Consider the following 24,163-nt stretch of genomic DNA (forward strand, 5'->3'; position numbering starts at 1 on the left):
GCGCACAAGGTTTACATGGACAGCCAGCCGGACGGACATGTCTTAATCGACTCAAAAAATGATTCTGAATCGATCGGTATACTTTAAGGTATTGGACCAATATTTTTGAATGTAACAAACATCAGAACAAATTTATAATACCCTCCCCACTATAGTGGTGTAGGGTATAAAAATTTGTATTTAATTTATATGTAATATGTAAAGAAACTCTTTGGGACCAATATTTTATCCAAATATTCACATGAATGTCAAATTTCTTTCTACAAAATTTAAAGATTCTAGCTCCAATAGTTTCCCAGATAAATGAATATTTGTATTTAGTTAATATGGAAGGTGCCACGCCCACTATAGCTAACCTGCACTTTTTGTATTCATATGCTAATGTAGATGTCAAAGTTGTAGAATAAAACTATTTGGAGATTGGATCAAGATATATTTCAACTTCCGATAGACTCTCATAATTCACCCATAAACTAACCAATATGGAAAGAATAGGGGTCTATAGAAGAAAAAATCATTACAGCTATCATGGTTAGCTTGAAATCTAAATTCTTCCACCATATTGACTGCAGAACAGGACGTTATTTTAAATAATGTGCCAGGTTAATTTGTTAACCACTATACTTTGGAACTTCTTCACCATCAGTTGCCCTTTTTAAAGGGATTACAGACTTTACATGAAAGATGTGATGCTGATAGATCTAAAGTCCTTGGACTTAGCAGAAAAGATAAAGCCAGAACATACAAATGTCAAATTTTCTCCTGTACGTTCAAAGGTATTACACTATAAGCAACGAATACCGGAGATTTTAAAGGGTAAAAGCTTTTGGAGTATTCTGGATACTAAAAACAACAATACAAGACATTGGAACGTCGATAATATCATAAAGAGCTGATGGTTTCAAAATGCTTATCTGAAGTGTACTGAAAGATTACAGGACAATGATTCACATATACCAGATGTGACTGATCGCACAGAAATTGTAAATAATTGTGAGATATAGGAGATCGTGCTCAAGAAGAACGTCATTTGTATTTGTGGACAATGATTCACATTTACCAAACGTGACTGGTCACACAGAAATTGTAATTAATTGTGAGATATAGGAGATCGTGTTCAGGCGAAACAATAGGATATTTCACTGCACGAATCTGTTTTTAGAAGAATGGCTCAAAAGTGTTGCGGGCCAGGAAATGAAACTTACTACCTTCTTCCTAATCACAACTGTTTGTCATATCACGGAATGTGTTATTAAGTTAACATGGAATATGGTGCCAAGAGAGGTCAAGAGTTTCCCCGATATCTAGTTAAGATATAGCGTTCCTCTGAAAGAGTAAAATTACCTCCGGGAAATAGAGTTCCTGAACTTAAGATTATTTTTATATATGGCACTATATGGTTTTCCCCATTTTTTCATGAACACTTAACTATACCGATAATGCCTAGGTGTATATTTTTCCGCATTCGATGTAATATTCGTACATATCCTTTATAAGCATTACAATTGATGAACTAATTTTGAATAGAAAACAACTTGAGTTCACAAAATTTCCTTCACCTTCCCTACATATTCAAGGTATAAGTCTCTGAAATGTAAAACGCAAACTTTGTTTTTCATTTAATATTTTAAGTTAAAACTGTTAACCTAAATGAAGTGTCTGTCTGTGTGTCGGTTGGCATTGTGGTGTCTTTTAGATTTTTTGTTGCACAATAAAAACTGAAATGAGGTGTTACGTATGTCAACAAACAAAACTTTACAGACTACAATGCCAACAGACTTTTGTGCCTTAACTACGACTAGTACATGGAACAAATTATTATACGTAGAATGAAGACGACGCCTTGAGTTTACTAAACTAACTAAAATTTACTTCCATAGCCATTGTATATATTTACTAGTATATTTTTAATTTGCTTTTTTTTCTTGATTTTTGTTTTGTTATTGTAGGAATTTTAATATTATACCACTATATTGGAAAGGAGGTTTTATGCACTCGAGTTGATGTTTGTAACAACCAAAAATATATATTTTTGAATAAGAAACTATAAAATTACTTTTTGAGGTTTTATCTGTTATCTTATCTCTGGTGATGAATTCGTTGTTTAACTCTATTTAAAAGAATCAATTTTCCTTATGTCATCTGTAGGGTATTATATGACCGAACATGCTCTACTATTCATTCTTACTAAACTACTTCGTTTTTAATAGTTAGCTCTTATTTTAGTATGTTTTCGTTGACATTTAACGCGTGAATACTAGACACTCAGTTGTATGAAAATAACAACTGAATGTGTCTGTTTGTGTGTGTCTGTCTATCCGTTTGTCTGTCTTCCGAATGTGTGAATAAGTAGAAATGATGTTTACACATACAGCGTACAAATGTGACAAAGTCAACGAAATGAAAATGCACTTGAGCGTAACAAATAACTAAACTAATCTCTAGAACAAATACATAAACGAACAAACAATAAAGGATCCAGTACATTCCTTTACATATATTCATTTTGTCAGTCAACCAGTCTAGTCTATTCTTTGAATAAGAAAAAAAATGTTAAAATATATCAGCAGTAGAAAAATAAAAATACGAAAAATCCACAAAAATCAACTAAAACTGCAAAATGAAAGTCAAGGATATGCAGATTTAAAGTAAATGAAAAATGTTGGGTCGTGTGTTTTTTTAGTTTATTTGCTACTTTCATTTATTGTTTTTTCACTTAAAAAATGCATTCGAAAAACAAAACCTAGCAAACATGCAAATTAACTATTTGTTTAACAAAACTTTGTAACAAAAATTCAAAATCTTTATTGAATTTTCAAGTTTGCTGAATTTTTTTCTTTCATTTCTTTTTAGTAATTTGTTTTAATGCAATTTAAAAAAAATTTGTCTTTCGTTTTGGAAATTTTTGTAGTTTTGTTATTTGGTGAAATCTATAGGACCACAATAAGTTTCCTTATGTTGCCTGTAGTTGAGGTAAATTTTTATGGTGAATTTAACTTGTCTAGCGGGAGGATTATTTTACTACCAACACTAACTGCGCTTGTAGTCTAATGCCAGCCAATATAAGCAACAGTGTCAACCTAAAAACCACAATAATGCACCACTACTGTATGCGTTACGTATTATGTTTTGCAGCGTCTAAGCTTTTAACCCTAGTAAGAATATCTTTAACTAACAGGGGAGATCTAGAAAATTTCTCGCAAACTCTTTACAAAAGTAATTTAAGTATATCGGAATAGATATCGCGAGGCATCGCTCAACTGGTTGCTAAATGAAGTGTGAAAAATCAATATATTCCTATCTAAATCGCATATCCAATCTGAATTTATGGGGAGGCTAACTTAAAACGGGTGGTAACGATAAAAACGATCGATTAGGAAGTATTCTTAGGAGCAAAGTAAAATTACAGGTTCAGAAGGAATTAAGAGGCAATAAACAAGACCTTTGGCTAGCACAAGGAGATGCTGATAACCTATAGACTTAAATATTTGATTAGATAGAGTAAAATTTAATTCTTATCTGCATTTTTTATCTCGTCAAGGCACAATGTTGCTGAACAGGTCACAAATATGAGAACCATGGGCATTAAATATGGCTAAGTTGCACAACCAATTAAAATGTGGTGGACATCCTTGAACCAAATAGGCCTAGTTGGACAAAAGCTTTATGTTGCAGGCTATCATTGAACGTTTGCGATCGCATAAAAGCCACGGAATTTGTCAGGGATAAATGGAACGCGTATGAAGTGTCATGATCAAGTCGAACATTGAAGCAAATACCCAGTGCAAAATGGACGGTTAGTAAGTTAGTTAGTTAGTTAATTAGTTAGTTAGTTAGTTAGTTAGTAAGTAAGTTAGTTAGTTAGTAAGTTATTTAGTTAGTTAGTTAGTTAGTTAGTTAGTTAGTTAGACAGTTAGTTAGTTAGTTAGTTAGTTAGTTAGTTAGTTAGTTAGTTAGTTAGTTAGTTACTTAGTTACTTAGTTAGTAAGTTAGTTAGTTAGTTAGTTAGTTAGTTAGTTAGTTAGTTAGTTAGTAAGTAAGTTACTTAGTTAGTTAGTTAGTTAGTTAGTTAGTTAGTTAGTTAGTTAGTTAGTTAGTTAGTTAGTTAGTAAGTTAGTTAGTTAGTTAGTTTGTTAGTTAGTTAGTAAGTTATTTAGTAAGTTAGTTAGTTAGTTAGTTAGTTAGTTAGTTAGTTAGTTAGTTAGTTAGTTAGTTAGACAGTTAGTTAGTTAGTTAGTTAGTTAGTTAGTTAGTTAGTTAGTTAGTTAGTTAGTAAGTTAGTTAGTTAGTTAGTTAGACAGTTAGTTAGTTAGTTAGTTAGTTAGTTAGTTAGTTAGTTAGTTAGTTAGTTAGTTAGTTAGTTAGTTAGTTAGTTAGTAAGTTAGTTAGTTAGTTAGTAAGTAAGTTACTTAGTTAGTTAGTTAGTTAGTTAGTTAGTTAGTTAGTTAGTTAGTTAGTTAGTAAGTTAGTTAGTTAGTTAGTTAGTTAGTTAGTTAGTTAGTTAGTTAGTTAGTTAGTTAGTTAGTTAGTTAGTTAGTCAGTTAGTTAATTAGTTACTTAGTTAGTAAGTTTGTTAGTTAGTTAGTTAGTTAGTAACTTAGTTAGTTAGTTTGTTAGTTAGTTAGTTAGTTTATAGAAAGACAATCGACGGATCGGATCATAAAGGAGAATGGAACTCGAGAAAAGATATCAAACCCGTTACATGCAACGAGGTCTTTGTTAAAAGATGAAGTTGAGAATTCCAAACGGCCGCTAATACTAATGATACTGAGGTTGGGATCACAAACATCTTTCCCTAAGCAAATCTGAATTTTTATTCATTATTACAGTCTCAACTATATAAAATAATACTAACGGGCCAGCATTGTCCAATATTTGACTGACTTGAAAATTTTTAAAGAACGACGTCCCGTAAAAAAATTTCTGAACATTGGAGGATGTCATTGCTTCATGTTTTTTATCAACATTTTCAATTTCCGATAGTCGTCTTGGTGTATTTCTTAGAATTAAGTTTAGAATGTATCTGATATGAACACTTTGCTAACAGTCTGATCATAAAGTTCATTTAGAAGGTTTTTTATCTTGAGCCCAGAAATTGTAGCCAAAATTTGAAGATATCGTATAAATAAATAGAGAATTCCTAAATAGTTAGTTAAAACGGTATAAGTGATTACACTAAATCATTAAGTAGAAAAATTGTATATGATTGATTGAAACTCTATACAGTCCAATTACAAACCATATTTATGGACCGAAGTCTTTAAGGGTTAAACAAAAGATAAACAGCATAAAACCGAATAATACACACGTAAATGTCTCCATTGCTTGTTATGCAATCCTTTCGGGTATTTACTTGTATGAGGATGTATTTACTTGCTCTTGTGTGGCAAATTTAAGCGTGTTCTACTTCGTTAGCAGACACTTTAACGGTGCAATTCAAGTTTTGAACATACGAGTAAATGGACTTGTAAAAATATATACTTTTTTACATGTTTACCTTCTTCTTCATGTCTTTTTTGTTTGGTTGATTTTTTTCCTGTGAGTTGTGTGGTGTGTACTTAAAATAAAATGTAAATAAAAATCATGAGAATTATGTGGCATTTAAATGCTTGGCAATGGGTTTTTATTGCGTTCTTCAACCGCAACAAGAACTAAAATTGCAACAGCAACTACAACAACTACTTAGTTGTTTATAAAAAAAATACCACTTGACACCTTTTTATATGCTGCCATAAATAAAAAGTTAAAGTTATGTTGTTAGTCGTTAGTTGTTAGCTTCGAGGGAGGCAAAAACTAGTAAAATAATTTAATAAAAAGTCCCTTATGTTTAAGTTTCTTATTTAGTTGGCAAATAAAATCAATTATTTTATTAAAGAATTTATTGTACCCTAATGATTGGAAATTATTTTTGAAACTTTAGGTAATGCCATTTAAAAACATACATTATATACATTTGTGTTTACAATTCCTTCTTTCATCATAATTTACATCTTGATGATATTCAATTTAAATACTTAAGAGACTTTCCAAAGAGGAGAAGAAAAACTTGACAATAATTCAGAAAAAGTTTTATATAACTAATCAAAACTAAAAATGTTGGACAACTTTTGCACGTGTTTATTTTTCACCATGTGTATAAATATGTACGTACGTGTGTGTTTTCAATAAAATGTATTGTATTAACTATTTGAGAATCATAATGTCTAGTGACTTTTTCAATTTATAAAAAAGGATTATAAATAGACACCCAATTCCCCAATATTGAACAAATTGTTTTGTTTTCACAAGCTGTTCTAGAGATTGATAACATGACTTAAAGTAATGTCTATATCTCTTGCACACTGAATATTATTGAACACAATCACATGAGCTTTTCGAGTCTAGTCTAGACTAGACTATAGACTAGACTATAGACTAGACTATAGACTAGTCTATAGTCTGGTCTATAGTCTAGTCAATAGTCTAGTCTATAGTCTAGTCTATAGTCTATTCTATAGTCTAGTCTATAGTCTTGTCTATAGTCTAGTCTATAGTCTAGTCTATAGTCTAGTCTATAGTCTAGTCTATAGTCTAGTCTATAGTCTAGTCTATAGTCTAGTCTATAGTCTAGTCTATAGTCTAGTCTATAGTCTAGTCTATAGTCTAGTCTATAGTCTAGTCTATAGTCTAGTCTATAGTCTAGTCTATAGTCTAGTCTATAGTCTAGTCTATAGTCTAGTCTATAGTCTAGTCTATAGTCTAGTCTATAGTCTAGTCTATAGTCTAGTCTATAGTCTAGTCTATAGTCTAGTCTATAGTCTAGTCTATAGTCTAGTCTATAGTCTAGTCTATAGTCTAGTCTATAGTCTAGTCTATAGTCTAGTCTATAGTCTAGTCTATAGTCTAGTCTATATTCTAGTATATAGTCTAGTCTATAGTCTAGTCTATAGTCTAGTCTATAGTCTAGTCTATAGTCTAGTCTATAGTCTAGTCTATAGTCTAGTCTATAGTCTAGTCTATAGTCTAGTCTATAGTCTAGTCTATAGTCTAGTCTATAGTCTAGTCTATAGTCTAGTCTATAGTCTAGTCTATAGTCTAGTCTATAGTCTAGTCTATAGTCTAGTCTATAGTCTAGTCTATAGTCTAGTCTATAGTCTAGTCTATAGTCTAGTCTATAGTCTAGTCTATAGTCTAGTCTATAGTCTAGTCTATAGTCTAGTCTATAGTCTAGTCTATAGTCTAGTCTATAGTCTAGTCTATAGTCTAGTCTATAGTCTAGTCTATAGTCTAGTCTATAGTCTAGTCTATAGTCTAGTCTATAGTCTATCTATAGTCTAGTCTATAGTCTAGTCTATAGTCTAGTCTATAGTCTAGTCTATAGTCTAGTCTATAGTCTAGTCTATAGTCTAGTCTATAGTCTAGTCTATAGTCTAGTCTATAGTCTAGTCTATAGTCTAGTCTATAGTCTAGTCTATAGTGTAGTCTATAGTGTAGTCTATAGTGTAGTCTATAGTGTAGTCTATAGTGTAGTCTATAGTGTAGTCTATAGTCTAGTCTATAGTCTAGTCTAGTCTAGTCTATAGTGTATAGACTAGTGTAGTATATAGTCTTATCTATATTCTAGTTATCTTAAGTTTGATGGTGGCTATATAAATTTACGCAGAGCCGATTATAACATTCTTCCTTTTTTTTTAACCGTCGTACAACTGTACTCCGCCTACAGGACCTTAAATCTCATTAACTTTCTCTCCTTCTCTTTTAAAAGTCTAAAAATCAAAAAATTCTAAATTATAATTTTATATAAATCATATACACTATGATATAACATCATCTTCTTTAACTGAGTAAAAAATAGTAAATTAAATAAAATACTTATTTCGTTCACTATAATGACTTTTAAATCAATTTAGAAACACATTTCACTATTGCAAAATTTACTTTTTCAATTTTTCTATGTAAATTTTTGTTTTTATTAAAAGAGAAATGAAAAAATGTATTTAAGTTTTTTTTTTAACTTTATTCCTTAACTTATAAAATTAAGTCCTGTGTCAAATGAAATTTACGCTTGTGAAATGAGAAAACTTTTCGATTTCCAGCATTTTTTTTTGTTCATTCATTGGTATTCATTGTGTTAGAAAACAGGGAAAAACTTGTGATTTTTTTTTGCATACGTATAACACCAACAGTATATATTTTTTGATACAACAATACGTTATAAGCATGTATTCGGGTATGTCAGATTTATAGAGAGACAGAGAGGAAAGGGAAGAATAACAGTAATAAAACAAACTAACATGTTTACTTCCGGTGTTCCCAATACGACTTTTATATGTTTGTGTATATGCAAATATCTTTGTAGTTGTTATTGTTGTTGTTCTCCAGTATGTAAACATTTTCTCTAAAGTTAAACTTTGCCAATAATTTACTATAGTTACATTTATTGCTGGCAACTAGTATTATTATTGTTGTTGCTTTTGCTGCTGCTATTGTCATGACTGTTTGTATTGCTACTACTGCTTCCTATAACAATTGTCCCTACTAAATCTGCCTCTCCTACAACTAGTTTTTTACATGTATTTGTTAGCTTAAGCATTTCCTATTGTAGTTTGCATCTGAATTACTTATTTTTATATTCGCACATTTCGATTTTTCTCTTTCGATATTATTGTTATTGTTATTTTGTCGTACACATATTCATATATTTATTTTCTAGGTTTGTGTATTTATCTGAATGACTGTGAATGGAATGTTTTCGAATGTATTTTCCTTTTATTCTGGTTTTGTAGGTTATACTATCAGATTGGTTTTACACGGTCATTGCCATTTTAGAATCACAAAAATTCCCTTTAGAATATTTCAAATATTTTGTTGTTGCTTAAATTTATTGGTCTTTCGTTATTGTTTGATATGAAAATGAAATGGGTAAATAAAGAAGGATGAATAACTTTAATTAACAATTTCTATTGAAAAGTAATGGTAAATATGTATGCATACACATACATACGTGACAAATATTCACACAAATAAGAAGATTATGTTAAAGTTGCTAGTTTTTAGAAGACCCCAGATATCAGCGAGATCCGAATCTTTAATAATTCTGTTAGATATGCTTTCGGGAAGATCGCTATTTAAAATCATTAAAATCGGTCCATAAATATCGGAGATATGAGTAAAAATCCGAGACAACCTCTGAAAATTTCATCAAAAATTGAATTTTTTTTATTCATGCTCAAACAGAAATTGCAAAAAGCAAAAACAAAATACACAATCATACGGTAAATTTTGTTATTGTACTCTTATTTATAAAAACAAGGCAGAGCGTGAGCAGCAGAGCGAGAGCAGCACTAGTGTGTTGTTATTGGCTAGGAACATGAAAATAAGTATGTGGAAACTGGCTTAAGTTAGAAACCATAAAAGGGAACTTTTTGGTACTTTTTTTTAAGGTACTTTTGGAGGTGTGAATTTCAAAAGAAACTTTTGGAGTATTCTATAATTTTAAACCGAGGGACATGAAATTTAGTACGTTGATTCGGAATTAGATGATAACATAATGGGAACTTTTTGTTCTACAAAAAGTACTTTTTGAATTTTCTGTAATATAGAACCTAGAAACATGAAATTAAGTATGTAGAGTCCGGATTAGACGAGAACACATCAAAGGGGACCTTTTGTTACTTTTTTGTTCTATAAAAGGTACTTTTTTAAGTTTGTAGAGTCCGGATTAGGTGAGAACACATAAAAGAGGACTTTTAAGTACTTCATTCGTTCTACAAAAGGTACTTTTTTAAGTTTGTAGAGTCCGGATTAGGTGAAAACACATAAAATGTATTTTTTGAAATTTCTTTAACATTGAACCTAGAAACGTGAAATTAAGTATGTAGAGTCTGGATTAAGTGAGAACCCATAAATGGGGATTTTTTGATACCTTTTGATATTTGAAATAACAGTTAGTTTTGTTGAGTTTCATTCCGATACAAATGGTTACAAGTCAATTTTAGACGTTTTAGACATTTTTTGTATGGTGGCTAGGGTCAAATAGGGGCCGATCATTACGAAAATCTAAAGTGTGATTTATACTTATATAAAACTTATTTGTGCCAATTTTTAGAGAAAATAATTATGGCATAAAAAGTTAAAATCGGGAGGTACGGTTGTATGGGGGCTAGGTGAAATAATGGACCGATTTCAACTATTTTCAATCGTTCCTGTACCAAAAAACACGCTTGGTCCAAATTTCATTAAATTATCTTGAAAATTGTGGCCTGTACCTTGCGCACAAGGTTTACATGGACAGCCAGAAAGCCAGCCAGACAGACAGATGGACGGACATGTCTTAATCGACTCAAAAACTGATTCTGAATCGATCGGTATACTTTAAGGTGGATATTGGACCAAAATTTGTGTGTGTTACAAACATCAGCACAAACGTATAATAACCTCCCCACTATAGTGGTATAGGGTATAATGAGTAGCATGAATGAAAAGGATGTATGGGTTAAAAGATAATAAATGAATAATATTACATGTGATACCATTGAATTTTCCTTCCCTGTCCAAGTATATTCTGTGAGTAAGATCAAAGTCTTATTCTTGGCTTCGGTCTACCGGTTACGTTACTAGATGCTGTTGACGGCTCAACAGAGGCCATTTCATCTGCGTGATTATTAACAGAAGTCATGTTTTTGCATAAAGTAAGAACTTATAGACGTTCTACGCCGACTATATAATACCCTACACCTGTTACAAAAATAAAATATGATTTAGTTTTCATAATAAAGCATTTAATTTGAATTGTTGAAATAATTGTGGACATTTAAGTCAAATTTTGAAGGGGGTTTTTATGAGGCTCTATAATTATAAAGTTCATGAGGGTCATCAAGATGCATATAAAACTTTCTTTTGCAGCTTTTTTTCAAGATACGAGTATATTAAACATCAGTTGTATGGGGGCTAGGTGAAATAGTGAACCCATGGTAAACATTTTTATCAGGCTTCGTCTACGGTACCATAGAAGATCAAGTGTCACATTTCATTGAATTGTCTACAAAATTGGAAAAAGACTTACGTTCGTCCGTCAGTTAAATTGTTAACTATTAACATTGACTCAGAAGATGATTCTGTGCCGATTAGGTAGTTAGACATCAAAACGATGCTTAATAAGCAAGAAATTCGCTTAAAACTTCTTACTAAATACGCTAAGAAGAAGCTTTTTGCCAAATTGCTAATATTTATAATCTACCACCACTGCAGTGGGAGGGATATTATGCGTTTGTGCTGATGTTTGTAACACCCAAAAATATTGGCCCTACAGTAAACTTAAAGTACAATAAACGGAGTAGAATCATTTTCTTAGTCGATTTAGTTATGTGCGTATGTCTATATGTTCTTTCATCCGTCTATATGTATGTCCTTCTATCTATCCGTTTGTCTTTCTGTCTGCGTGTCCATGTAGAGCTTGTGTGTAATCTACAGGTTGTAATTTTCAAGATAATTTGATTAAATTTCACATACACTTTTCTTTTAATGCAATCTTATTGAAAAGGGTAAAATCGATCTATTTTTTCACTTAGCCCCCCGTAGAAACGACCCTATATGGTGAACTTTACATTTTTACTAGCTTTGCCTTATTTTCCTGTTTTATTTTAATTTTCGACGAAAACACCAGCAACTTTAATTTAAAGCCCACCCTAATATACATGTGTTGTCAAAGTAAAATATGTTTATTATTTTCATGGAGGATTAAGACAAAAATATATATATTTATTTTTTGCAAGTAAAAATATGAAACATTTTTTAAATTGAAATTTTAATAATTGTCTTAAACTTTTTTTCACTTCTACACAACTAAAAACAAAAAAATACTTGTCATAAATTTATTACGTTTTTTTTTCTTTTTGGTATTTCTGTATTATTGTTGCTTTTATTATATATGTATATTTGTTGTGACTGTTTCAGTTTTTTTTCTTTTTTTTTTTTGCAAAAGCAAAGAAATAATAATAAAAATATTATACATTGTGTAGAACAGTTCCCGAGTAATAAGAACATAAGCCCCAAGACTCATCTGTTTTTCAAAGTTAAAGCATCGATAAAATAATGAATGGAAAATGTGAGCTGGCACATTTTTATATTTCTTGTCTTATTTGTTGCTTCTGTTACGAATAGTATTAAATAATATTTTTTTATTTTCTTTCTCCGCTCACACAGTTCCTTGTGTGTTTGTTTGTTCTCATTATTATTCTATAAATTGTTGTTTTGTTCTTTTTTTGTTGGTTATGCGGCGGGTGTTTGTGCGTAAGTTTTTCTAGCATATTTCCTTGGCTGCAACTACAAGATGTCTCTGATTATAATGTCAATAACTAAAGCTTCCGTTTCCTTTACACGCATACAAACAAACAAACAAATAATATTATTTATTGCAAATACTAGTTGTATTTAGTTTATTTTGCTTGATTTCAAATAGGTGCCATAGAAAACAAGCTGGGATTTCCCCAATGTTCGCAAAAGTGTTTGCCAGGTTAAAATATGCTTGTCATGTTAGCACTTCCTTTTTCATTTTGAATATATAGATTTCTTATTTCTATTTGTTATTTTAACCATTTTTATTACAGGCCCTTCCTTGTGATGACTCAGTTTGTAACCACATTTTTAAGCATTTTGTTTCTTGATATTGTATGTGACGGGTAAAATGAAAATGTATTCTAAAGAATTTAAAACTTATATACATATATGTTAAAAAAGCTATTTTGTTTATTTGTTTCTTTCTAAAAGAAGGATTTAATTTTTACTAACTCTCCCCTAATTAAGTATTTTATTAATGTAGCTCAATTACAAAGTTCACTTTCTTTCACTGTTTTTTCATTCCCTACTTCCTATATTTCAAGGATTTCAAGTGTTAAGCCCACTCTGAGATAGTTTGCTTCTTTAATTTTTTTCCTCTATACATTCATACTATATAACTGTAGTTTATGTTGTTATTCCATTTTCATTTCCTATTGTATTTGGCCTGCTGTCTACATTGTTAAGTTATTGCTTTGGGATCTTGGTGTAAGGTCACATCCAGTTGTTGTTTTTATGTATTTGTTGTTACCTAAATATTGCTGCTAAAGAAATGTGATGCTAGAAAAAAAAACTATTTTATATTTGCACTCATACTATTTTATATGTATGTATATGAACGTTACGTTTGTAGCAAAATTCTAACGTCACCAAATGACTGTGTTACTTTAGAGAGTTTAGAGCAGAAAGAATGCGAATACGAAATGAAACTACAATGAGTCAAATCCCCTGTTCCCTTATGTAATTTTTAGGATTTAACTTTACTGTCTTAATATTTTAATACGATGATTTATATAAGTAATTTTACAAATAATTTTGCATTATCTAAATTATTAACAACATGTTTTAATTTCCATTAGAGTTTGACGAGAAAATTTTTTTTACTGATTTTACTGTTTTATAAACATGACCAGCAAAAACATAACTTTGCTTACACAGCAACTTACTTTTTAATGACTACTACATACCCTCTGCATTACTTTGAAGGCGTCTGTTAACGACTTACAACTTACTCACTACTCAGTGTTAAATCTAACAACCGTCTTATACTTAGTTCAAAATATCGAAGTTCTTTTCATCCACAGAAATAAAAGATAATAAAAGTGGAAATTTTTGTACATGGTTCTACCGGTCCATATATAATCGCTTTGCTCAAATACTCGAGCTATATAATCTCTGACCATTGCTTAACCTTTGTGATGCAAAAACACTACTTCCACGCGAATAAGCAAGATTTTGTTGAATCCTTAACAAACACCAGGAAACGAATTCTTTGGAACGAAATACGTATCCATCAAATAAGCCGAGGACGTTGTTTTTATTCACAGAGAACACTCTGTAGTAAATCTATTACGAACAGGGGTTTATCTGGACACACACGGACATAGAAGGAAAATTCATTGATATTACTTATATATGATATCATTCATCCATCAAAATTCAACTCAGGATGTTGAAAACAACATCCGACACACTCACATGAGATATACGGCAGGGTTAGATACGTTTAACCCTGCATTCATCAGTTCTAGGTCAGTTCTAGGTTAGTTGCAGTTCAGTTCCTGTTCAGTTCTAGTTCAGTTCTAGTTCAGTTCTAGTTCAGTTCTAGTTCAGTTCTAGTTCAGTTCAAGTTCAGTTCTAGTTCAGTTCTAGTTCAGTTCTAGTTCAGTTCTAGTTCAGTTCTAGTTCAGTTCTAGTTCAGTTCTAGTTCAGTTCTAGTTCAGTTCTAGTTCAGTTCTAGTTCAGTTCTAGTTCAGTTCATCTTTTCCATATTAACCAATAACACAGGACTAAAAATGTTTAAATCAAGTATCAAAGTATACCTTTCTAAAGGATTGAGTCCTGCTGAAACTGAATACACCAGATTTTAAAAGTCGTTAGACTTTCAGATAGCATAAATACATACATTTTACAAATAGGCTTGTCTTGGCGCTGTTATAACGTTTGAAAAGGTGAAAAAATTGCGTTTTTTCAAACTTCAGAATGCGGTATTAGGTGGATACTATTATAGTATCTCTAGTACGTACATTTATGCTTATAGGAGAAAAAACTATATTTGTACAAATAAAACTATTCTACATTCGATTTAATAATATATCACAGATAAACTCCATTCCCATTAAGCAATAAAACTTCACACACTAAGCGAAACCCCTCACGTCACACAAACAAATAAAACTCCTAATGTGTTTATTTTACCATAATGGTAGGACTTTTATTGAAAAGCCTGACTAAAACATGACATATTTTTGAAAAATTTTCTTTTACTTACACTAAATTAATTTCTCTAAAACATTTTTATATGCAAAGTTTTTTTTCTTTTCAATTTACTATCTACGAGTAAGTGTGTGTTGTGGTAGTTGGCTAACAAAACAAATAAATTTTGTAGATTTGTGTTATTTTTTTTTTTCTTCAAAGGACCCCTTGAATATTTTCAAGGAAAAAACGACACAGATACTAAAAAAACATAAAATATATGCTTTATTAGCGTCAACACTTAACACAAGCTGCATGTAAATGGTATCCCTTTTTGGTTTTTTTTATTTGGAATTCAAATTCTCTTTCTTTTTTCTCTCGAAATGACCCTTTTGGCTTTTAAGTCCAAACGACTGAGGAAGAGAAGAAAAAAGTTAAATAAAAACTAAAAAAACATTAAAAATCATAAATAAATTTGACATTAAGAAAGACAGCTCAAAAGTAACGACAAACATGTTGTTATGTTTCAGTTTAAAAAATAAATAATATATATTTTTTTTGTTTGTCTCGAGTTTTTTTCCAACTTTTTTGCATATTTTTTTTTTTGACAATATGTGACATAAAGACAACACACATACTTTTGGCATGTCTGACTGTAAGTAGACGTCTATATTTTGGTCTTAAGAAAAAAATTACTTAAATTTAAAGTAAGTTAGGGAAAAATTTTTAAATTTTGTTTTAATCATTTAGTTAGAGAAGGGATTCTTATCGATATATCAAGGACCTTAATAATTAAAATGTAATAGAAATACAAAAAAAAAAATTTTAAATTATTTAAACAAATTTTGTTCTTAACCTAAAACCTTGACTAAATATCAGGTCCTCTTCTTTAGCATGAACCCAGTAATGTAAGTAGATTTGTCTAAGTTTCTTACTTCTAGGACAAAATCAGGGATTTAAAAGTTTTTCTAACAATCTTTTTTTCTTATTAAACATTTTGTAACATCTTAATCGTGTACAATCTTTCTTTGAGTAAAACAAATGTCACTTTATATCCCTATTATGCGTATTATATTTAAATTTATGATTATGTGAAAAATTTCTTATGGAAGTTTCAAAAGTAAAGTGATTTTTATCTTGTATTTATGAGAAAGTTTGAAAAGAAAATTAAATTTTTTATATATAATTTAGGGTAAAATTTTATTAAAATAAATTTTTTTGGACCCAAGCGGAGGAACCTTATTGTATCAGAGATGGTGGGGAAAATTTCTTGATAGAATATTCAGAATACAAAATATCCATGGAGTTATAAATCCTATACTATGCTTAGACTAGTAGACTACTTATGCTAATGCATAGTCCTAACGTTTATTATTACCCAGCAAAAACTTACATTCAAAAGTAATATGTAAAACGTAAAAAAAACAACATTTTAAATCGGTGATAACATTGATTGGTTCAGGCTGCAACGGAAGCACACGTGGGTCCCATCAGTCCCTTTATAATACCTGTAAGCGTATTAAAAGGAAAAGCACAAAAGGAGAGAGGAAATTGTAGTAAGAGGAATTTAAATGTGTGATAGTAGCAATAAAGGTTGAGATTAAGATAGGCAGAGAGATGCACTGCACATGTACCTCTGAGGTGTCCTCCACGGTAATGACATTAGAGGGAAGTACCTACCACGATCCCTTACAAATCACTACTTAAATAAGTACTAAGAAATAAGTTACCAACTAACTATCTAGCTAACTAACTAACTAACTAACAAACTAACTAACTAACTAACTAACTAACTAACTAACTAACTAACTAACTAACTAACTAACTAACTAACTAACTAACTAACTAACTAACTAACTAACTATCTAACTATCTAACTAACTAACTAACTAACTAACTAACTAACTAACTAACTAACTAACTAACTAACTAACTAACTAACTAACTAACTAACTAACTAACTAACTAACTAACTAACTAACTAACTAAATAACTAACTAACTAACTTACTACATAATACTCAAAAAGTCCTTTTGATGAAACAGTCTGCAAAACCATTCGACGCCACAAAAGTTGAATTAAAAATATGGTTGAGAGAATCCCATAAGGCCCCTTGGAACAATGAAACACTGACTAGAACCACAAAGCACTTATGGGGTGACCCTGATGAGAGCTAAACGAGAAATGTCCTCAAAATGAGCAACTCTGAAGTTCCTATGATGGTACGTATTCTGCAAAATTGGACGTGCTTAATCAGGCTAACGTAGTGCATGTGGAGAGAACAATTGGTAAGAATTTCAGTTCTTCTACAATTTTCATAAGGTCTTTATAAAACAAAAAAAATTGCATTTTAATCGAAAAATATAGTTATAGTAGAATATTTTATAAACTAAAATAATTACAAATTTAGTAATCCACATAGCAGCAGATTTTTTTAAACTAATTTCTTTTTTGCTATGGAATTAAAAATTTAATTTTCTCTCTCTCTCGAATATTATTTAAAACATGTAAATGCACAAAGATCTTTTTATCCAAAAAGGAAATTGGTAGCTGTCATGACTAAAAACTAAGGAAATTATGAAATTTATACAGGAAGACAATTTTACACTACTGAGCATGAAAATTTTACTTCTACCAACTAACAGTCAAACAAACTGCCACATGCATCAGATGCTGCAGTCAACATTTGTACTACAGCAGCACCTCGAGCTTCATTTGGCAACAGAAAGTAAAAGAAAATATTTGCGGTTTTGGTTAAAATCTTACGTACTAAAAACTAGTATCTATATTTTGTAAAATTGTAAATGAAGTAAAAAGTGTTGCATTGAGCTGTAAGAGGAAGGAGATAGCTGCTTTGCCTGCTGCTTGTGGTTGAGATTAGTAAATGTGTTTAAAATAAGTAACTCATCTTGACTGTGATGCCAGGTTTTAACTCTTCGTTTGGTTAGCAATTTTTACTCTGTTAACTTTTTTTTTTTGTTGTAAGCAGACAAAAAGAATATAAAAAGTGATTTTTCTTTAAACAAGGTATTAGGTTGAATTGTTTTTTCTTCAAATTTTTCTAGGATATCCTTTTGGGTAAGAATTTTACTATCAAGCTGCTAGCATTCACAATTTGTTAAAAACTTAAAAAAATGAACTAAATAAATAATTTTTTTTGAGAAATTGCTTATAAAATAAATGATGATTGTTTTGAAATATTATATTATGCTGTTCTTAGAGTTTTAAGCTTTAACTTGTTTTGGTTTTAATATAAATAGATGTTACATAAAATGTTAACACTTGTGTGTAGTTAAGATAACTACAAAAAGTTATTTAAAACTATAGGAAAAAGTCTTTAAATATATAAATGTTTTGACTTATACTTAAATCTATATCTTTGCGTGTTTTATACCAACACATACATAAAAATGTAAGTATAAGAGTGTGTAAGAGCCTAAATAAATGAACGGAAATTCTTACATTCGTACCTATAAATATTTGTCCTATACGTATATTGTCATTTCCATTGTAACACATTGAAATGTAAGGCTCTTAAAAGAATGTATATATATTTTAGATCCTTATTAGATTCTAAAACAATCTAATTACAACCTTATGTCTGGCTTTCTGTGGTTCGACGCCCAATAAAATTCCGGTTCTTTATCGCGAAGACTACAATTAAAGGTCTAAAGGGAGGAAAACCACCTGGTATGAATGAAATTACTACCACGATTCAGCACTGAGAATTATTTTGCTCTTCCTTTACTCTATGTTACGTATTGGATATTTCCCTACCTTATGGAAAGTATCCGAAATTGCTATGATACCAAATCTGAACAGGTATATCGAATAACTGCTCTTATTCGGAAGACCTTCGAGTGCAAGCAATATTGCTCAGCATTATTCATAGATATTTCTCAAGCTTTCGATAAAGTCTGGTACTCTCTGTTAGGTAGCCTAGGGGAAAATTCTAGGTCCGTTCGTATATATTTTATATACAGCAGATATGCCAACGAACGCACTGACTCATACATCTACATTCTCGGATGATACCGCATTTGTAAGTAAGTATACATGAAAACCCTTCAATATTTTCTGCACAACTCCAGTCTCACATTGGCGAACTATTCAAATGACTGGACAAATGTAAAATAAAAGTTAATGGAACAAAATGTACTCACGTTACATTTACTCTACGACGAGAAAAATGTCCTCCAATACAGATAAAAAAAGTCAATATTCAAGCACAAAACCATGTAAAATACCTTGGAATCTATCTTGATCGCTGTTTAACATGGAGCCACCATATTGAAGCTAAGGTTACACAGATAAAATTAAAGTCATCTCAATTACACTGGCTAGTTGGGCCACGGTCTGACCTGACAAAGTACTGCTATACGGCATTGAGCTATGAGGAAAAACATCCTCATTTAATGTTGAGAAATTGCAAAGGAAGCAGTCAGTATTGTTAAGGTCAATAACAGGTGCCCCGTGGTACATTCGCAATAGCAATATTCAGAAGAACAGAAACATTTCATTTTGCCAGATAATCAAATTATTAGTGGCGAGAGCATTATACGTTGCTGATGTTTGTAACACCCAACAAATATTGGCACTATACTTACCTTGAAGTAAGTGCGAAGCAATTGTGATAAGTACTTCTCTAACCTTCAATTTATAAACGAGCGTAGTATGTACTTGTGTACATAGAAGCGTAGTATAATGAGAGTGTGGCGATGTTGATCATATCCTCAAGTTTAATCAATAGCTCGTCGATTTGAAGATTTGACTTCTCAACGTTATAAGTAGTAGCTATTGCTGCTGTGGTTTAGGGTATTACCTTTTTGATAGCTTAGTCTAACAGCCCTTCCAATGTTAGTTAGCCCTATCTTAATTTTAGGCAAGACTATCCATAGACCTATTACAAATTTAGTTCCCTTAGGTTTATGTAAAAGACGTCCCATTTTTTTAAGATTCGCTTTTTTTTTGATATTCTTATCTTCAAGGGCTTTTGAGTTCGTAATTATGTTTAATATACTCATATCTCGGCAAATGGCTGCAAAACCAAGTTTTATACTATACTATATGTGACCCTAGCCCCTATAAAAAGCCCCCATCAATATTTCACTTAAATGTTCACAATTTTATTCAACAATAAAATGCTTAAGTATATCTGTGGCAAGGTACGATTTAACGTAAATGTTTTATAATGAAAACTAAATCACATTTTATTTTTTGTAACTATAATTTCTTACTTGTTATTCCTAGGTTTATTCTCAGTTATCAACTCTTCAGAGACCTGATCTCTTTGTCGCAGATATCGAGAAAGAATCCGATATTTTTGGAGTGTTTATTATTTTCTGAACCATATATTCATATCACTCACCGATTTCACTAGTTGCTCTGCTTCAAAGTAGGAACCCTCACCTATATTTAAAGGATGAGGTAGCGTAAAGCTCTCTTCGAGTATCTATTTCACCAAATGACATGCAAAACACTTGACGTATTATCCGCCACGGAGTGTAAGGTACCTAACTCCCTAGTTTAGACGACGACACGTAACTTGCCGCTGGTACTGCGTTATTTAGGTCATGCACCGTACCTTTTGTATACCCTTCACCTTCGTGAGAAGGGTATATATAAGTTTGTCATTCCGTTTGTAATTTCTATAATATAATTTTTCGACCCTATAAAGTATATATATTCTGGATCCTTATAGATAGCTGAGTCGATTAAGCCATGCCCGTCTGTCCGTCTGTCTGTTGAAATCAATTTTCTGAAGACTCCAGATATTTTCGAGATTCAAATCTTCAATAATTCTGTCAGACATGCTCTCAGACATTCCTATTGAAAATCAGCAAAATCGGTCCATAAATAACTGAGATATGGGTAAAAATTTGAAACTACCTCTGAAAATTTACTTAACAAATTATAAAAAAGCATAAAAACAACAACAAGGAGATAAAGCAGTAATATGTTGGTAATACAGCTCATATTTGTTTGAGGGTGGTAATACAGTTTGACGGTGGTAGTACAGTACAACGGTTAATATTTCTTTCTGCTACATTTTATATTTGTTTGTGTGTATATTATGTTTGACATGTGTGCAGAGATACAAAATAAATAAAAACTATTTATTAAAAAACATACTTGGTGAAGGGTATTAAGATTCGGCACAGCCGAATATAGAAATCTGACTTGTTTATTTATAGTTTTTTGAATGGTTATACTTTCCCTTAAAACATTTATGCACTTGTTTAATAAAAAAGAATATGTCATTTCAATATGTCCACTTATACAAAAAAAACTACCCCTAATCTGCTTCTACAGCTGTACAGCAACACTCATTCATCAAAGTCTTGACAAAAATAACTATCTGAAAATTCTAATTTTTTTCTTATCACTCTAAGAATGAAGAAAAAACTTATTTTTTCCCCAAAATTGTATGTAAATTTAAAAATAACTATGCGTCTGGACAGTATAATCTTAAAACGGAATTGAGTAATACATATAAAAAAAACACAACAATAACATTCCACAAATACAGCTGATGTCATGTTACCTCTCCATCCATATAAAAAAAACTTGAACAACGAAAGAAAAGCGTTAAAGAAATCATTTGGTCAAACTTTACTGTCTATAAGGTGTTTCCGCATACAAACCTACTAAGAAATAAGTTTACAAGTCTTTTCTTAAAAAAAATTAAAAGAAGGAGTTTGTTTCTTCTTAAGGAAACAAGAAATTTACAATCAAGTCAAAACAAACAATAATAACAACATCATTGCTAACAACAAAATAAGAAGTTTTAGATAGAAAATCTCAAAAAAAGGAAAAACGACATTTTACAAAGTAAATATTTGGGGACGAAAAGTTGTTAAATAAAATGATATTCAAGTGGAATAAAGGGTTGTATGTGGGATTAGGTCATCTTTAAAAAATCAGAAAAAAAAATGAAAAGGATACAACAATTTTTTTTTGCACAACGATGACATCAGCAAGTGACAATGTGTGTAAGCAAAACATTAATAGAAATATTTATTTTTGCTTTATAATAGAAACATATACAAACTATTTACTATTTTTAAGGGAAACTGTTTTCTTAGGACTTCAATCAAAATTTCTATATTTGCTTAATACAGGAAACAGATTGTTTGTAAGTGAAGGAAAACAAATTTTCAAGAGCTTTTTTTTCTAATATTTAAAAATGTTTTGATTTAAGAAGGAAATTCATTTGTGTAAATATATGTTAACTTTAAATTATGCATTGATGCTTTTAAGTTATGAATTAATATTCCAGCAAAAAAAAAAAAAAAAAGAAATAATTATCAACACTTCAAACGTTATATTAAGTGTAGGGTATTATGCATTTGTACTATATCCACCATAGAGTATACTGATTGACTCAGAACCACTCTATGAGTCGATTTAACGAAGTCCATTCGACCGTACGTGTGTTTATGTAAACGTTGCACAGGTCGGTATTTTAAAGATAATTTAATGAAATTTAGCATAAAAGTTTCTTTTGACTGAAGCCTAATGAAAGCGGTTAAGATCGGACCATTAGGGTCAATTGTTAGACCCCATACAATTGAAAAGGGCTTTCGATATGTAAAATATAACTGTATTTCGATAACTAACTAATTAACTAACTAACTAACTAACTAACTAGCCAACTAACTAACTAACCTACTAACCAATTAACTAACTAACTAACTTACTAATTAAACAGACCTTCAAAGTGAAACCAAATTGGTCTTGAGGTTTTACACTACACACAGAGAAAAACACAGTTCGACATGGTTACTATAACTAAACTATATTCGCTCTAACAATATATTGTTATCAAAAACATATTATTGTTATTTTAATTCTATTTAAACAATATTGTTGTTACTGTAATCATTTTCATGTTCATGGCAATTATAAATTTGAGTATGATTTACTAAAGATAATTAGTTTGTCAATAACTAAGTAATGGTAATGTTGAGAACATATTATGTTACTAACAACCATTTAAACTTACAAATAACCATTATATGTTACGTTGCTATATGTTTTATAACCATTGTATGTTATGTTGTTATAAATGATAACATTTATGTTATGTTGTTCTAAGTTTGTTAGTACAACAACAAAACAACTTTATTCACACACCACACTCATATTATTTTGTATGTATGTTGTTTTACACGACAATAAAATGATTTGAAATAATTCTAACATAATGTGTATAAGTATTTCACTTTGTATTGAATAATATAGTAATGTTTTTTCGAATTGAATTTGAATTTCGATACATATTTTTTACCGATATTTTGATCACATTGGATCCTAATATAGTCATGTATAACAAAACATATTATGGCAAAAAAAAAAAAATATTATGAAAAAATATTTCAAATGTGTTTAATCATAATAGAATATTTTAAAATTGTTACAATAACCATAATATATTTGAACTACAATTTTAGAACATGGTTACCACATGTTTACTATGTTTTGGGTGTAGTGGGAGAGAACGCGAAACTCTGGAACTCTTTCCTTGCCACTGTCAGGCTCTCGACGAAATTAAATTTAATAAGTAATATTCTTCCATATATGACATCCCTCAGGAACAGTGAATGTAAAATATCATACGATAATACATTTTAATATCGTCTAGCACCATAACTGGCTAAAAAGCATCTACAGCGATGGAATTCGTCATTAACGTGTTTCATTGGAATCAAAATTTTTTTTTGTGAAATTTTATAACGATATGCCCCTGATTAACCCTACCTGGCATATAAAGTCCCCTTCAGAAAAAAACGGTTTTTTTATACGTATCCCAGGATTTTGGAGGTGTTTTATAGAGAATGCACTATCATCACCTTCGTGAGAAGGGTATATATATTCTGGATCCTTATAGATAGCAGAGTCGTCTGTCTATCTGTTTATATGTTTGTTGAAATCAAATTTTATAGGACCCCAGATATCGACGAGATTCGAATCTTCAATAATTCTGTTAGACATGCTTTCGGAAAGATCGCAAAAGTAGTATTAGTGAGTTGTTATTGGCTAGGAACATGAAATTTAGTATGTGGAGCCTGGCTTAAGTTAGAAGCCATAAAAGGGAACTTTTTTGTACTTTTTCGTTTTTAAAAAGGTACTTTTTGTATATTCTGTAATATTGAACCTAGGAACATGAAATTAAGTATGTAGATTCGGAATTACTTTTTGAGTTTTCTATAATTTTGAACCTAGCACCCTGAAATTATTTATGAACATTTGGAATAAGGTGAGAGCTGGAAAAAGTGAACTTATTGGTATTTTTTGTTTTTAAAATGTACTTTCTATAATATTGAACATAAAAATATGAAATTAAGTATGTAAAGTCGGAATTAGGTGAGAAAAAGTGAAGTTGTTGAAGTTTTTTTGTTTTTAAAAAGTACTTTTTGAATTTTCTTATTAT

Source organism: Lucilia cuprina, chromosome 6 (assembly GCF_022045245.1).
Source record: "Lucilia cuprina isolate Lc7/37 chromosome 6, ASM2204524v1, whole genome shotgun sequence".
Classification (NCBI taxonomy): domain Eukaryota; kingdom Metazoa; phylum Arthropoda; class Insecta; order Diptera; family Calliphoridae; genus Lucilia; species Lucilia cuprina.